An 18,915-nucleotide genomic window follows, 5' to 3' on the forward strand; every position below is an offset into this window, starting at 1 on the left:
TTACTATGTGCTACCTATTGAAAGGTTTTAAGTCAGTGCCAAGCCCTAAACAAAATAAAACTTAATATTATAAACAGCTTACTTGCTGTAATTATTAAGGTTGTCTGGCCAAGCGTGTCTGTCCGCTTGGCTTCTTTTGTTCTAGACTAAGCAATCCCGCTCAAAGTCACGCGTGGCGAGTGTAGGTACTTACATTTGGCTTGGCACCGACTTCAAAGTTATCAATATGTAGCACATACAAATAATACTATTAAATTAAATTTAGTTATTTGATACTTTTCAGTTTTTTTAAACGTTGTTTTATTTTTTACTTTTTAGTGCCAGTTAATAATTATAATATATACCTAATCAACCTGAATGAAAACTCCTAAAAAAGCCGTACACAAAACAATTATATCATCGAGGTAAACAAAAATATTCATAAAATGAAAACTACTGGGCCTAACTCTGTAAAATTTTTATGGGACCAAATGGCATCTATTCTGCATCGAACAAAGAAATAACGTAATTCGGATCATAAATCTCAGAGTAATCGGTGTACATACATAAAAAAAAATACCGATCGAATTGATAACCTCCTCGTTTTTGAAGTCGGATAAAAATTAATAGGTATTGGCCGCACATACTTATGTAAAGAACTGAAAATAAATACAATTAACTCAAATAATTACATTTTATAAAGTTGTATAATATTTTTTTTTATTTAAGCCATGAGCACATACACATTAATATTTAACACTTATCCTCAAAACAAAAACTTGCCACCACATGGAAAAAGGGCAACGTCCTGAAGCCAACGGAAAAGAAGTCGGGAACTCTATTCTTTTCAAACAAGACACTAAGTGAGAAGTCGCACTTAGCAGCCAGGGCCAGGTTGAGCATACTCTTAAATGCGTTATTATATTGATATTTCATTTCATTATTATATTGTGCTCGAAGAGAGTTCGATGCACTCTTCATGTAGATACTTGTACCAAAGTCAACTGGTGTTAAAACTGGTCATCTTTTAAGCGTCCGTTATGATGTGTTCGAGATACAATTTTACTATTTTTAACTTTGAGGCACAAAAGTAATTGGCAAAACTCCGTCTTTGTATTTTAAGTAAAAAGAGGTGTTGTTATCTTGCTGGATATCATTCATTGGTTCTTCTAAAGAAAACTGCACGAGTATTTTATCACTTTCGTTTGGATTGTTCAATGGACAGCGTAACGACGTCCCCAGAGAGTTCTGAACTATACGAAAGCACGAGCATGAATGACCCTTGTGACGAGTTATCTTCTCACCCCTGTGATAGGGCGGAAGGAGTGTGTCAGGGCTGAGCCCTATACCCTGGCAAAAGAAGAGCCATCTTCTTCTCCCAAGACATTGGGAGAGTCATATGGGTATTTTGGGGTCGGCGCTAGTAGCTCGGGTCACAAAGATTTTTTTTGTGTTATGTCCTTGCTACTAGATAGCTAGTCAGTCAGTCAGTCAGTCCTTTGTAGTTGTTGGCCTCTTGCTTGGTTTTCTGTCCTCCTCTTCGTCAATGATGTCTCTCGTATATGCCTTCATTTTTCTCCTACCCTCTTCATCCGGGGGTCTTGCGTATAGCGGGGTAATTCCCACCAGATAAAGGTGTGACGAGGTATCTGCTCGCCGGTCTGTAGGAGGATGCGTAGAAAGCCGTGTCATCTGCGTATAAAGCGAGCTTAGGCTGCCGAACGACAGGGATATCGTTGGTATACCAGGCATAGCAGTGCGGAGAGAGGCAGCTTCCTTGAGGTACTCCGGCTCTCGCTGGCCTAACACTCGACTAGCAATCCTCTGTGTGGAGGACAAGTAATCTTCTGTTTGATAAAAAATATTTGGCATGGCATCTCTGTTTGCATTATTTTGTACAGCCGCCCCTAAGTGATTGGTCTATAGCTCTCGAGATTGTGGGCTTCCTTTCTCGGTTTTAGAAGCATCACCATCTTACCTACTTTCTAGGCATCTGGAAAATCGCCGGAGTGGAATATGCCGTTGAAAGTACGAGTGAGCGCGACCACACATTTCATTGGCATGCTCCTCAGTGTTTCATTTGTGATTCTGTCCAGACCAGGTGCTTTTCTAGTAGGTAGGCGTCTGATTTACCTCAACACCTGGCCTGGAGTCACGAATATCTGGTTGTGGTGGCTTGTGGTCTCTCTTTCTGATAGATATGCCTTCACAAGTTCGTCCACCCGTCTGGTCTGCTGGGGATCCAAGTCTGGACTGGTGCGTACTGTCGACCAGGATTTCCGCCCTGTCTGCAGAACCAAACTTCAGATACACCTGTCCCGCCGGCGATATCTCGACTTTCCTGTAGATGTGGTAATTTGGAATCTTGAATTTGTCGTTGGGATGCAGGTGTGTCTCGCTTACTAGCATAATGTCGATTTTGTACTCTTGTAGGAACGCTCGCAATCAACGCGCCTTCCCTGTGAGGGTACGAGGGTTCCATAATACAATATTCAGACTCCCCTCCATTCTCTAAGAGTTTCGCTAGGCTCTTCAATTCGAGGTTCTGTCAGCGTCTGTAAGTGAGTGGAGCAACTTCCTAATTTTTTTCATGTCATGTCTTTGAGTATATTGACATTCTGCCCATCTCCTCCGGTCGTTCAGATGATTCTGTGACGCCGCTTTTTGCCTTCGATTTTTCTTTGCCCCGCTTCTTCTTCCCGACTGCATCTCCGTGTGGGGGGCAGGGCCATTACAGACACCGGGGCCGTCTCTTCCACGGAGGTTTGAGCGGTCAGTACCAATTGTGAGAACTATGGTGGATCTTTTGGAACTGTCACCTAATATATTGATTGTATATATGGAGTCTTCTTTAGTGAAACATTAAATATATGCCCGGGCGACATTGTCTGACTTTATGGTTTTGGCGTGTTCTACGTCATACCCTTTTTTTGTTAAGACTTCCGTAATTTCCTCCGTGCAGGTTTCAGATGGCAGCCCTCGGTCACCGTTTAACCTTCACGTTTCTTTCTTCTGGCCGGGAGTAAGAATGCTATTCGACTCCTGTCTCTTTCTGGAGATCAGAGAAATAGGCCTGCAGCATTCTATACCCAACCTCGTCCTCCCAAAAGAATCTGAAACCGCTCTTGTACGGGCGGCCATTTGGCGAGGGGTTTAGTTTCTCCCCCAGTATCTTAAAGTGGTTGGACCAAATTTTCCAACCTTCTTATCACCACTGGCACCTAAGGCCAAGTAGGTGAGTAGGGTAGCGAGGCTTCTTTGGTTGTGCGTCTACAGTGGGCGGCGTTGGGATGCGCTGGGTGGATTGCGGTTAGGGTGCTTGCCTAGCGCCCTTGGGTGTCGCGCTTGTATGACGGGCGACATAGGGTAGCGTGAGGCGGGTAGCGGCCTTGGCGAAAGTCACCTTCTGTGGCTTTGGTGCTTCCATATGATGTCGGGACGAAACCGGAGACATGTCAGTTTTCGTCTACTTCTCACGGTTTTTGTTCCGCTGGCGATATTGAGCGCCGACACGTTGATGGCAACGTGATCATCGACTTCTGGGTAAACTCAAGTGCGACCTGGTCGTCTACTGAGAGCTCCGTGCCTTTGTGCTTGGCTTTCTGGATGCGCAGATACATGGCCATCCACTTCAATATACCGTCTGACAGCACCTCAGCTTGCATCACGCTCGCGACGGGGCACTTTTTGTGAAGTACTCTCATCATCGCTTGATGTCTTCTTGGCCTCGCCTTGTCTTGATATTTGGCCTTGTGACAGCCGGGCGGTGGCTTCATTGTGGCTTCTTCTTGAGACGATTGCGTGTGACCTTGGGGGTCTTACCATACGCGAAGGCCCTGCTTCGGCTTGTGCAGACCTTCCCCTCCATTTCTTCAACAAGGGGTGCTTCTGTATAAAATTTTCTGCAGAATAGCGATTCGCGACTTTACAGAAGATTCGTACACTATGCAAGCATGCGTGACAGTCCGACCCTTGTGTCGACCATGCGGCCGTATTTATAGGGCCCGGCGCACGTGCCGCTGCACTACCGGCAGCAAATGGTGATCATGGAATTCTTCACCTTTTGTTCTACTTTAATAATAATATTTATATATATAGCAGACATGAAATTATTATTCGATGTGGCTAACTCTACATTAGATTGTTCGCTTCTGACCGGACGGATCGGAGTATGGGCGAGTACTGCACATACACGGAGTAGATAGGCCGTTTCGACGTTGGCCAGCCGCATACTAACGAATGCAGACATTCTGTTCTGCGCAGAATTGTGAAAAAAATTAAAGATATTGACATTTTTTTTCATCAGCCGTAATAAATTTATTCACTCAGTGATCGACCATGCCCCAAGATGAGAACGATGCCCATTAGACTGAACACTACACACTACTTGGTTGCGCCACTTAGCTTCATTGCGTAGAATGAAAGGGATAACTTGGATCGCGACATTATTCGCGAAGCGACCGTGAAGAGTATACGTCGACCCCCGCATCTCAAAACGTGCGTTCGATACGCGCCCGCGCCGCTACCTCATATTATAAACTTTTATTTAATATTTTGAGCTCTTCATAATTTACATTAATTTGAAAATAAGCTGTGTCTGTGGTGTAATAACGTGAAGGACGTCCTGGCGATGCCTGCAGAAGATATCAAGGTTAGTCCCTGGAATTTTACTGCTTTGAGCTAATTGGTATTACTAGGAGACGAACCCCGCTACCTTTTTTTCCATACACTCCACTCAAAATAATCTTTTAGATTACCCGCGCGACCATTTTTTGGCCCTTCAGACCCATATCCTAAATCCTTTTAATATCCTTAACGCCACGTGCCATTCGTATAAAATATTGCATCACTAGATACCATTTTCATTTAATTTATGTTTCATATTGACCAAGCATTCGAAACTAATTAGTTAATATTAATATACGCATTTCTTAATTGTACATAGTACATACCGTATCGCATTTTACCTATTTATTTTAATAAATAGCATCATTTTATGTACGTTTACTCGTAACATTTTTATTGATGGTATTGCATAGAACATAATCAAATGTTATGTTTTTACCACGTCGCATTTATTTAAATTAACTAAATAACTTATGCTCTTTACTTGGTCACCGCATTTTTATTTAATATTCATTCCGCAACCGTTTTTATTTAGAATAGACATACCTAATATACTACCTTTACTATTCATCAGTCTTATTATCATACGAACCGCGCCCTATTACGATAATTTGAATCTACCTTCATAGTCTTTCTAACCGTACGTTCATATTCGTTCAACAAATTTATAGTGGGTACTTGTAAATTTTGTTTGTTTACATTTATTTTAGAAAATTTATTGGCGTTACTTTGCGGAAATCCATAATTGTACAAATTATTTAAGTTTTCTTTAGTGTTAATTCTGCCAATATTTGTCTTTACAACAACAAACGAGACTCAATCTCGTGCCAGATTTTGGCGAGACAACACGTCCTGAGGATGCCTCGTGTAGAGGCGAAACACGTGTCGAATTGTTTTAAAGACAAATATTGGCGGAATTAACACTAAATAAAACTTAAATAATTTGTACATTTATTTTAATACATTGTATAAGAATGTCGAAGTCACAATTGATGCAAGTAGCTATATTGGAAGCCAAAATTGCGGCTTATTTTCAAAGGATCCAAGGCATTTATGATTTATCACGAAATTTAACCGATGACACCCTTATCGAAAAAATTTTGACCCAAGCGTCAAAGGTTGATTCGATCGATTAAACTTCGAAAAGGTTTTAGACGATTTATATATGGTATAAAAAACTTAACGCATTTGAAGAGATTCTTTGTAATATAATACGTCAAGTTTCATTAAATAAACCGAAAACGGCAGTGAACATTCAAGGCGCTGATAATTCATTATTACCTCGGAAAGCTAAACTCCCCCCTATCGAATTAAAGGGATTTGACGGAGACGTACGCAACTGGCCAATCTTTTTTTCTAGTTTCAAGGATACAATACACAATAACCCCTCACTTTCCAAGTCGGATAAATTATACTATTTAATTGGTAAGTTAACTGGCAAAGCGTTGTCAGTGTATTCAGACATAACTCCGTCACCTGATAATTATGACATTATTTTTCAAGCTCTCGTCGATAGGTATGAGGATAAGAGGCTTTTGGCGACCGCGTATTTAGACACTATTTTTGATTACAAACCGCACGCCACTGCTAACGCAAACCAGCTGGAACATTTCGTCGATAAATTTGCATCGTCTGTGTCGGCCTTAAGAAATTTAAAATAAGATGACATAAGCGACTTTATTTTATTGTATATTGCTCTTAAAAAGGTCGATAGCGAAACTACTCGCGCTTTTGATGATAAGCGAAATTGCGATATTCCCAAACTCGAAGATTTTATTTTTTTTATTCGCGATCAAATAAAAATATTGCAGTGTCACAGTTCATTAAATACGAAGTCCAGATCACAATCAAACCCGTCAACTTCATCTAAAACTATTTTGAAATCATTTGTAACTAATAATAATAACAGTTATTCCTGTATTGTTTGTTTTTCGAAAACCCACAATCATTATTACGATTGTGCGAGGTTTCAGAATATGACGCCTCGCGAACGGTTTAATATTATTAAAAATAATAAATCGTGCATTAATTGTTTAAGTTTACGACACACTGTTTCGGTGTGTAAATCGACAAACGTATGTAAGCATTGTCGATATAGGCATCATACTATGTTGCACTGGATCGATAATAAAAACCCAGTAAATCGAACGACAGTCACTGCTACACATGAGCAGGCGGCTCCGGGCGGTGAGGCTGTATCTTCCCCACCCGCGAGTACTTCAGCTCGGGCGAACCTGTTTACGCGCGGCGCGAAGAACGTTATGCATCGACGCTCTGAAGTTGGCCCGTCCGCTTCAGCTGATATTATTGATAACACTACGAGTGATGTTGTGTGCGCTATGTCCAACGCTGTACAGACCTCCGCCTGCGTGAAAGTACTTTGTAAAGATGGTTCGCAAAAACAAATTCGCATTTTAATTGATATGGGTTCACAAAATCATTTTATTACGAAACAATGTTGCAAGCGATTAGGACTTCGTACGAAACATATAGATTACTCACTTTCTGTTAAAGGTATTGGCGACAAATCATACCCAATAGGGAGTTATACTAATTTAATTTCAAGTTATGAATCGGGCTACTCGCTACATATTAATCCATTTGTATTGATTAAATATCAAACAATTTGCCTTCGGCAAAAATAAATACATCATGCCTTGGTTATTTACAAAATGTTACGCTTGCAGACCCGGAGTACAATGTACCCGGTCATATCGATTTATTACTTGGATCCGAAGTTTTTACGGAAATCTTGCGACCGGGTAAGGTAGTTGGCCCGCCCGGATATCCGGACGCATTAGAGACTGCGTTTGGTTTTATTATAATTGGTTCCGTAGATTATATTCAAATTAATAATTCTATACAAAAACAAAATTCTATTTGTAGTTTTTTCACATCGACTGATGATTCTCTCGAACATTTAGTTAATCGATTTTGGTCTTTACAAGAGGTGCCTTCTGCTAAGTACTTGTCACCTAACGAACTTCAATGTGAAAACTTTTTTGAAAATAATACGACACGTGACAGCACCGGCCGATTTATTACGGCATTGCCTTTCAACCGCGACCCCTCGTGCTTAGGGGATTCTTTAATTTCTGCACAACGTCGTTACGAGCATTTAAATCGAAATTTAAATTTGAGTCCTCTTTTACGTAAAGAGTACGACAGTGTTCTTCGCGAATATTTAGCTAGTGGTATTATTGAACCCGCGCCTCCAGTGAAAGAGGGGGATTTATTTTATGTCATTCCGCATTGTTTGTCGCTCAGACAAACTTACCACCAAGCTCCGTGTAGTGTTGGACGCAAGTCACAAGACTACGACAGGCATTTCATTAAATGACTGCTTGCATTCAGGTCCTAATTTGCAACCCGATCTTACAACAATTATTTTAAATTTTCGTCTTTATAAAATAGCATTCACGGCAGATATCAAACAAATGTTTTTAAATCTTATTTTAAGAAATTCGGATAGGCGTTTTTTAAATATCTTACATCGTTTTGAAAACGAACTTGATACAAAAATGTATAATTTTACTCGCGTTTGCTTCGGGCTGCGTTGCAGCCCTTATCTTGCCATGCGCGCCGTGAGGCAGCTCGCAACTGACAAACAGAGTCAGTACCCCCGCGCCGCGGACGTTGCATCTAATAACATATATATGGACGATTTGTGCGTATCTACACGTACACCCTCTAGTGGTGCCAGCTTAGCGCAGGACTTAATTAAAATGTTTAAATTGGGCGGATTTAATTTAGTTAAATTTGTCAGTAATTCAGCAGAGGTTCTAAATGTCATACCGCAAGAGAATCGATTGTCAAGTAGCGTGAATTTTGACAATGATGATTCATTAAAAATTTTGGGGCTAAGTTTGTGTCCACGAGAAGATATTTTCCGCATTGCTATTAATTTTACTCCGCGGCCTGAATGTACTAAGCGTCTTATGTTATCAACAGTAGCTAAGCTGTGGGATATTAATGGCTTCTGTGCACCTGTTATTTTATATGCAAAGTTATTAATTCAGGCATTGTGGATTTCGAACGTCGGGTGGGATGATCCACCACCAGAAAATATTCGTACAGCTTGGGCAACCTGTAGGAAGGAGTTGCCACTTTTACATAAGTTTGAAATTCCGCGTTTCTTTGGTATCGATAGCGCCACACATCGCGTTATACTTTTAGGTTTTTCGGACGCTAGCGAACGAGGCTACGGTGCCGTTGTATATTTTTGTGTTGTTATTCCAGATGAACCTAACCGCATTGCGTTGGCGATAGCTAAAAGCCGCGTTGCACCTACACGTACGGTCTCGTTAGCTAGACTAGAGCTTTGCTCTGTGCTACTTATGGCACAACTTCTTAATTTTATCCGTGATTCTGTAAAGTCGCATTGTAAAATCGTGTTCGCTCTTACAGATTCGTCGGTCGCATTATATTGGACGCATTCGTCCCCGCATCGGTTTGATACTTTTATCGCTAACCGCATTTCAAAGATACAATAGTATCTCGCGCCTAAACATTTTTTTCACGTCGAGGGTAAGCAAAACCCTAGCGATTGTATTTCTAGGGATTTTCTTCACTTTGGATGCATGGCCCACCGTGGGCACGAAACGATCCATCGTCATGGCCGTTGGATAATTTTACATTCAATGAAGAAGATGATTTTAAACTTTTAGAGTATAGACCAATCAAAGCTCTGGTAGTTAAAACAGCTTCATACGAAAACTTTCTTCTTCAACTTTCTTCGCGCATCTCGTCGTGGGGAAAATTATTACGCATTATCGTGTATGTTTTTCGTTTTGTTCATAAACTTCCACGCGCTGAATTTATTATGGTTGATCATTTGAAGCATGCGGAGATCGCTGTGCAACGCGCCTTGCAATTTTTGTTTTTTGAAAATGTCATTTCAGCGATCCAAAAGCAGTGCAAGGTCCCAAAATATTTATTACCTTATTCGCTGTTCATTGATAAGGATGGTTTACTCCGCGTTGGAGGGCGACTAAATACATCTTCCTTATCGTTTGACGCTAAGCATCCCATTTTGTTGCCTAAAAATCATCATATTACGGTAATGATCATAGATTTTTATCACCGCAAATATATGCATGCCGGACCTACTTTTATCCTTATTACGACAAAAGTTTTGGATTATGGCTGGGCGTGATATTGTACGAAAACGCTTTCGAGCTTGTAACAAGTGCTTCAGAGCTAATCCATGTGCACAGAATCCGTACATGTCAGTGTTACCGGCACCCCGCGTGAACGAAGCGAAGCCATTTTTAAATACTGGTGTTGACTATTGCGGTCCCTTCTTTATTTTGATAAGTAGGTACAGAGGTGCTCGTAAAGAAAAGGCATACATTTGTCTTTTTACATGTTTTGTTACTAGAGCAGTTCACTTAGAGCTAGCAGTCGATCTTATTACGGAGTCGTTTTTACGTGCGTTCAAGCGTTTTATTTCACGACGCGGTGAGTGTCTTAATTTATTTTCCGATAACGGAACGAATTTTGTAGGTGCAAAAACGCATTTTGATGAGTTACATAAATTTTTAAAGTCGAAGTGTGTTTGTGCATCCTTTAACGAGGGAGTTGTAAACCGAGGCATTAATTGGAAAATGAACCCACCCAGCTGCGCACACTTCGGTGGCGTCTGGGAAACACACGTACGTAGTGTCAAACTCCACCTTAAACGCTGTCATAGGTGAAACTTTATTTACCTATGAAGAAATGTATACTTTACTCACGCAAATCGAGTGCGTGCTTAATTCACGTCCTTTTACTGTTTTAAGTTCCGATCCATTAGGTACATTTCATTCTGCACCAGACATAAAAACTAATATTAATTTGTCACAGCGTAAACAGTTATTAGACAACTTGCTCCAAAGTTATTGGAATCGGTGGCGGAATGAGTATCTCCATGAGCTACAAATGCGATCAAAATGGAACACTGTTACGAACCCGGTGAATAAGGGTAGAATTGTTATAATTAAAGTGGATAATTGTCCACCACTTAGTTGGCCGCTCGCCATAGTTGAAGACGTCCACCCAGGTTCGTATGGAGTCATTAGAGTTGCGAGTGTGCGTACAAAAAATGGTTCTTACCAACGACCAGTAGCAAAGCTTTGTCCTTTGCCCACTCAATAAACTTACTGTTCTTTTTACATTCGTCACTTGGACGAATCCGCATTGTAGGTTAAGTTATATCTTGTTTTATTTTTAATTTTATTCATTTCTTTAATATAAGCGCGCGTGATGCATCTTTTTATTTTTTTTTTTTGTTTTGTTCAATTTTTGTATCGTTAATTTTTTTTTTTTTCTCTTTCGCGTTTCACGTTTCCTTTCCTTTTACATCCTTTCCTTTAGGGTACACCCTAAGGCTGGGGGGATGGTTGCGCCACTTAGCTTCATTGCGTAGAATGAAAGGGATAACTTGGATCGCGACATTATTCGCGAAGAAACCGTGAAGAGTATACGTCGACCCCCGCATCTCAAAACGTGCGTTCGATACGCGCCCGCACCGCTACCTCGTATTATAAACTTTTATTTAATATTTTGACCTCTTCATAATTTACATTAATTTGAAAATAAGCTGTGTCTGTGGTGTAATAAAGTGAAGGACGTCCTGGCGAGGCCTGCAAAAGATATCAAGGTTAGTCCCTGGAATTTTACTGCTTTGAGCTAATTATAATAGTAATAACTAGGAGACGAACCCCGCTACCTTTTTTTCCATACAGTCCACTCAAAATAATCTTTTAGATTACCCGCGCGACCACTACTCACGACTCATAACTCTCTCACATACTGGGAACACATATTCATACACACTATATGCATAACAATTTAATACTCATCTTGTTGTGTGTGAGTAGATACGGAAACATTTTTATAAGTAGTAAGAAAGAGAACAATTGGATCAGATGTCAATGTCAACAGGGATCACTGTTTAATGTTAATCATGTAATCGGCAACGTCAGTAAGTCGCTTTGTGTCTAACGCTCAACATGTGTTTCGTTACGTCTCTGTTCTTCATTTTGTGTGTGATGGCAACGCAAGTGTTGCGGTGTGGGTTATTCCCACGTCGGCGCTTTGCAGGAGCGCCAACACCTAACACCCGTTCGTTTATCAAGGTTCACAATAGAGTAGCTGAACAAGGGATTCGCCGACTACCCGTTGCTCCTGTTTCCAATAGCAGAGATGAATCGGAAATAGATGTGTTAGCAGAAATAGTGAGAGATCCTAGACTAAGTGTTTGCAGGCATATTGAAGAGAGAAGGACTTTATCATTATTCATTTAAAAAAGTGCACAATATTTTGTTTATAGTTTACCAGCCCGAGCGGATTTTTATACATGGCAACAGATACAAATAAGGACAGACGATGCAAAATTTTCAAGAGCGGGGATAACAATAATTGTAACACTCGCTGGGGAGAATCCTCATGCAACAAGACCTGCATTATTTCAGTACAAGTTTTCAATAAATGGCGATGATATATGATAAACTGATTTGTCCAATAGCATAGCTACCAAATTTGAATGGCACCAAATTTCTGAAATTTCTAAATACAATTGTTACTGCTGAATGGGAGACCTTACCACTTGTCTACATACCGAATATAGCTGCGAAATGCTTAATATGACCACTGCAGTATGTTTCGCATAACTATTACACCCAATCGGTGGTTCATTCTTCCCCATATAAAAAATGTTTCCGTATCCGCACACACACAACGCATCAAAGCAGCTGGGCCGCTTACCTACACTTGCGCCCACAAGGAAAGGGGTCTATTTGGTCAACAATAACTCTTAAATTATTAGACCGAGAGCAGTGATTCATATATCAATTTTTAAGCAACTTAAATATTATTACGAAATTTAAAAAAAAGATTATTAAAAGTTAATAATATAATTTTCACATAATTTTAAAATAAAGTGCACAGATGTGCTCAAATACTGTAAAAGATAAACTTTCTCCCTTAGGCAATCACAAAGGAAACATTTATTTGCCAGGTTTTTTACAGTATTAGTAACTCTACACCTTTTCCTTTATGATAAGACCAACATTAAGCCCCTACACGACGCGAGAACTTAAACCTCCGTTATTTTATTTATTTAGTAATGTACCAGTACCAATGTAGTAAAACTACCAACAGAATTACATGTGATACATTAACATTAAACAAGTCTTAGGTGCTAGGGATACACATAATTATATTTATAGGCAGTTACAGCATGTACACAAATACAAATACAAGTCGTACAAAAAGTTAAAATTATGAAAGGTATATAAAAAATAAGAATACAATAATAGTGAAAAAATATTCACAATTTTAATATCTATGAATCGAGTGTCTTAATTAATTTATCTTTAAATTTTGATTATTTTTTGATTATCGCTGAACAGATCAATGGACTTGTCCCTACTAATAAATTCATTATATAGTCTACTTAATCGGGGTATTAGGGAATGATGACCGAGATTGGTCCTGTGGGTTGGGTACGTAAAAAGTGAAATAGGATGCCGTGGAGTACGGGGGGGAACCTTGATGCATATTTGACTCAAAAGATCAATGTAATTTGTGATGCCGTTGAGGAGCTTAAATAAAAATATCATATCATGTATTTTTCGTCTATCTATCAGTGAGTTTAATTTGAAAGTTTTTAGCCGCATGATATATGGTAGTTGCTTGTCTTTTCCAATGGAATAAAATTTTGTGAATTTCCTTTGAATGCTTTCGATCCGATCCTTATGAACTTGGTAGCCAGGGTTCCAAATTACCGTTGCATATTCAAGTTTGCTTCTAACTAGTGAAGAAAACAAAATTTTTTTCGTTTTAAGCTTTTTGAAAGGCTTCGCGTTTCTCAACAATAATCCTAGCATCTTGCGCGCTGATCTGCAAGTGTTTTCGATATGAACATTAAATCGTAGTTTTGCGTCTAGTGTAATTCCTAGATCACGTACAGTTTCAAGTTTCTGCAGTGGGCAGTTGCTAATTGTATATTTGTGTTCGATTGGAGAGCGTGTACGAGTGAAGCTAATAATGGAACATTTTGCAGGATTTAGATCCATGCCATTTAAATTACACCAGTCAGCAATTCTATTCTATCTATTTATAAATTAAGGTGAATTTTGCAAGTCTGCAACTGGTAGGATTTTGAATTGATCCCCTATGTTTGCGCCGTTATTGTTCGCATTCAATAGCATATAGCGCCACCTGGGGGGCTGATGTACAATCCGAGCATTGGCATCACCCTGGTCTTCGCATCGGGTGCTGAACGACTCTCTGGCCGCTTACAACGCGACACTTACCGATTGGTCTTGTTCGAGTGGACACCGCTGACCACGCACGCGCCGCGTTACGCATTCGAGCATCATTGTCGCACGTGGTTTTTTATACTACTTCTTTCGCATCATCGTAGTGCCAAGTGAAGTGCTTGTCTGAGGAAAGGGCTGACCAGTATCAGGTGAGTACTTCAGCCACTTGGCGTTTTATGTTTATTGATTGTGAACAGGCCAAACCAGATTACCCGCAACCTCACTTAACCTGGACATCTTGCATTACACCGCACCCGATTTTGACTCCCTCGCACCATCACCCTATATGGGACATTTTCATCGAAGAAATAGTTTATAGTTACAATTCCTCGTTTAAGGACTGAATTGAGAGTCTAAACCATTATCGAATTCGTAGCATAATATAAGAAGAGCTATCTTGTGTCAATAACATGATACCAAGACAGCACCTCAAAACGCGTGTAGGAACTAAGTTAAAATTGACTTCCTTAGCTACTACCTATCACTAATTAAAGATTTGGAAATTTTTACAAAAAATTAAACAATAAGACAATTCTGAACTGGAGTTATTTATGAATCATAAAGATATACATATTTTATGTTTAACAGAGCACTGGCTCAGAAAAATGAGCTCATCCTTAACTTCAGTGGTCATCAGGTGGCAAGTGTGTTTTGCAGAGAAAAGGCTACACGTGGCAGTTGTCTTATACTTGTATGTAAATTATTTAAATTCAAAGAACATGAAGATATTGTAGGCCTCCCTTTTGAACGTACCATTGAAATAGCCTGTGCAGAGGTCGAGCGCTCCATTGTTGTTAGTATATACAGACCCCCAGATGCAGTATATGAATAATTTGAAAGTGTATTGGAGGAGGTTTTATTAAAATTATAGTCGAAGAAGTATATCATGATATGTGGTGAATTTAATATTAATTTATTAGAAAAATCCACCACCAGTATTAGATTCACATTTTTATTCAAACCATATGATTTAACCAATATTTTCTTAGAGCCTACTAGAGTAACACAAGCACCTCCAAAAGATTGATAGCATATTTTCCAATTATAAACCCATTTCTGAGGCAATAATAAACAAACTGAGTTCAGACCACTTTACTCACTTAGCCTCTTTTAATATTGAGGTCAATAAATATACATAAATTAAAAAGTTTACGTTTGAAAGGGGGTAAGGGGAGAAAGGTGACTAACATCTAAACCGACCCAAATGTCAACCTCACCTGCACGCGTCAGCGGTTTGTACGAAATTCTGACGACGATGCCCAGTATCGTGGTGCCCCCTGCTGGAGAACTGACGAGGCTCTGGCGACCGAGCAATGGCGGTATAACCATACACCCGACCGAACTTCTGGTCGGAGGAGGTAGGCAGCGGCCTTGAGATTTAAATAATCTCCAAAATGTCTGGTGTAGAAGGCAACGGGAGACCACTACACTATATATTCCCTAGTCGTCGGCTTAGTAATATGGAAAGGTCTAAGAAAGTGATGGCCCCGAGTTCCTGGCGTCCCTTAAATGGGACAGGGGTGCTAAGAATCCCCAGGCGGAAAACATCAAAAATTAGATTACGAACGTGGAATGTGAGAAGTTTGAAGAGTCCAGAAAAAATCTACAACGTATGCAAAGAAACGCCTGGAAATTGATATCTTGGGACGAAGGACAGGCTATGGTAAGCAGAGAATAGATGAAGATTACACTATTTATTACTCTGGTGATGAAGACTCCTCCAACAAGCATGGAGTAGGAGTGATCTTAAACACAAAACATCTTAATACGACCGTAAGCTTAGTTCCCAAATCAAACAGAACCATGCTGCTTCAAATTGAGGCCAAACCAAGAAATATCAACATTATACAAGCGTACGCTCCCACCACCGATGGGTCAGATCAAGATATTAAACATTTTTACAGTGATATCGAAGAGTTACTCCAGTTGACAAAAAATCATGAATTAAACCTAATGATGGGCGATTTTAATGCCAAAGTAGGCCAAGGTGAAGTTCCAGGCGTTGCCGGAAAATTTGGACTAGGGGCAAGAAACGAAAGAGGTGACACTCTTATTCAATTTTGTCAAGAAAATGACTTTGTCATAATGAATACTTGCTTCCAGCTACCACCACGAAGACTTTATACATGGACATCACCACAGCACACCCCACAAAATATAGTGCGGAATCAAATAGACTATATAATGATCAATAATCGCTTTCGTAATTGTATTAAAAGCACTAAAACATATCCTGGAGCTGACATTAGACCACAATCCGGTTATCGCCACAATATCATGTACCCTAAAAAGAGTAAAGAAACCTGCACAAAACACAAAAATAGATGTCAGGAAACTTACAGACCTTAACACCAAAAATAATGTGTCGAATAAAATAAATGGGTGGGCAATGGATACGAAATCTGGTACACACACAATAGAAGAGACATGGAGCACACTAAAAAATAATTTATTGGACATAAACAAATTCTTATTAAAAAGAGACTGGGCTCCTAAGCAGAGTTGGATGACCGAGAAAATAAATAACCTTATGGAGGAAAGGAGACTCTACAAAAACCAACCAACCAAATGAAACCAAGTACATGGAGATCGATAAGAGAATTCGTCGCGAAGTCCGCTATGCGCGCGATGCTTGGTATCGAAGGAAGTGCGAGATTGTGGAGGATCTTTATGCTAAGCATGATGCATTTAATCTACATAAGGAAATAAAATCTTTTATTGTCTATAAAAAGACTACACACCAACTCATAGACGAACACAATATCCCAATTTTGGATATAACAAAGAAAAAATTCCTATGGGAACAATACATCTCGTCAATGTTGTTGTGAATAATAGGCGAATGGAGAAATATAGAGGTAATATGTCAGTTAAACTCTCAAATTTGGATTTATTCAAATATAGCATTAATCCCGATGAAATGGATGATATGCTATTTAAAATAATTAATTAAATAATTAAGGAAAATCAACAACTTTAGCGTGTTTTTCGCTAATAAAAGAAATGTCGGAATGCATGGACACAAAAATTCCAGTAACATCAGTATGTTTTGATATGAGCAAAGCTTTTGACAATGTTTGTCATGAAAAACTATTAGATAAATGCGCTCAATATGGTATTCGAGGTCTAGCAAATGACTGGCTTAAAAGTTATCTTTCAAACCGTACTCAATACGTTGAAATTGCTAAATTAAATAATAAACAAGAAGTAATACCCTATCGATCAGAACTTAGACTTAAAACAAAAGGTGTACCACAAGGAAGTATATTGGGTCCACTTCTATTCATAATCTACATAAACGACTTACCTAGCATTACTACTGATAACTGTACTCTTTTTGCTGATGACATCTCTATTGTAATTAAATGTAACAATGAATTGACATATGATATAGAAATTAATAAAACAATAAAGGACACAATTGAATGGCTTACTGAAAATAACCTGACTGTAAATATAAAAAAACAATGTATATGCAGTATTATAATAAGAATGGGAAAGGAAAAGATATTAATGTTAATTATCATAATGAGAATATTAAAGAAGCACAACTTGTCAATTTTCTTGGTATTTCTTTAGACAGCAACTTGTCCTTCAAGTCACATGTTGACAAAATTAGCAAAAAAATTAACCAACATGTATTTGTCCTCAAACGCGTATCAAAAACAATAGGTGAAAAAACAGCGCTAATGGCATATCATGCATTCGTGGTTTCAGCTTTAAGATATGGATTGGTCATATGGGGCAACTCAGTGAGCATAGGGCATTTATTTATTGGACAGAAGAAGTGTATCAGGGCGGTTTGTGGAGCCGGCCCCCTAGATTCTTGTCGAGCGCTATTTAAAAAATTGAAAATTCTATCGCTGCCATGCCTATACATTTATGAAATAAGCCTATTTGTTCAAAAACATATGTGTGATTTCTATACAAAAAAAAGCCAGAAGGTTTTAAACACAAGGTATCCAAATAAACTCATAATGCCCTTCTGTAGAACTGCATCTTTTAGTAGAAATTGTTTCAGCATGTCTGTGAAAATATATAATAAATTGCCCAATAAATTGAAAGATTTACCGTTCAAAGTTTTTAAAAGAAGACTGCATCAGTGGTTAACAAATAAGTGCTTCTATAGCTTAAATGAATTTTTCAATACAAAATGAATTAGTCTATTTGATAATAATATATGTAAATTAATATACTTTTATGACATTGAATTTGTTAATATTATACATAGGTACTAAATGAATTATTAAGTTATTTACGTCTCATATTATAATATCTTAAAATTTCATTTTATAAATATTATTGATATCATTGTGAAATCCGACATGTTTCAATATAACAGTACGATTAGTGTTTAGACAATTTTGTAACATATTTTTGCGTAGCAACCCTTCGAAGTATATGACGAGAGTTGTCAAACTTCAAGACATTGTTAATTTCAACAGCTCTCTCAGCAATACTCGTAGCTCAGCGGAAAATTGTTTAGACTAGTTTAGTTTGTTTAACTTTAGACGCTGTAGACCCGGGTTCGATACACCTACCAGTGTATGGTTTTTTTTGGGTTTTGTAAAGTTAAAGGAAATTTCTAGTAAGTTCAGGATCAAATCGAACAGAAAAAAAGGGATGGAAAATGTGTAAGCAGGATAAAAATAGTTAAAAGAATTTTCTAGTACAATTTAAATTTATAGATGGAATGGGAGAATCATTTTGAAAATAGAACGGATCCGGGGGTATATAAGCCGTACTAAGCGTGGCCTACGGCAGTTCTAGTTCTGACTCGAAAGTGTAAAGAAGAAGAAGAAGAAAAGAAGAAGTAGTGAAAAGTGGAAGTGTTCTAAGAAGAAGAAGACAGAAGAGAAGTAGTGTTCGGTGCAGTGTGACGCGTTGAAGGTACCGCCGCCCACAAGAGGAACAGCGGCAGACCGGCGAAGCGCAAGTTCAGAAAAAGTGAACGCAAATAAAGACTCGTTCCTATAAGCGGAGTATTATTTCCAATCCCTGACCC

General features: G+C 38.9%; 1 long non-coding RNA gene across 1 annotated transcript in view; it reads right to left on the bottom strand.

The window, feature by feature from the left end:
- LOC126974007 (uncharacterized) overlaps positions 1-18,915 on the bottom strand; it is a 70,060-nt gene that overhangs the window by 11,667 nt on the left and 39,478 nt on the right. The gene's annotated exons all lie outside the window — the stretch shown is intronic.

This window comes from Leptidea sinapis, chromosome 31 (assembly GCF_905404315.1).
Source record: "Leptidea sinapis chromosome 31, ilLepSina1.1, whole genome shotgun sequence".
NCBI classification, from domain to species: Eukaryota; Metazoa; Arthropoda; class Insecta; order Lepidoptera; family Pieridae; genus Leptidea; species Leptidea sinapis.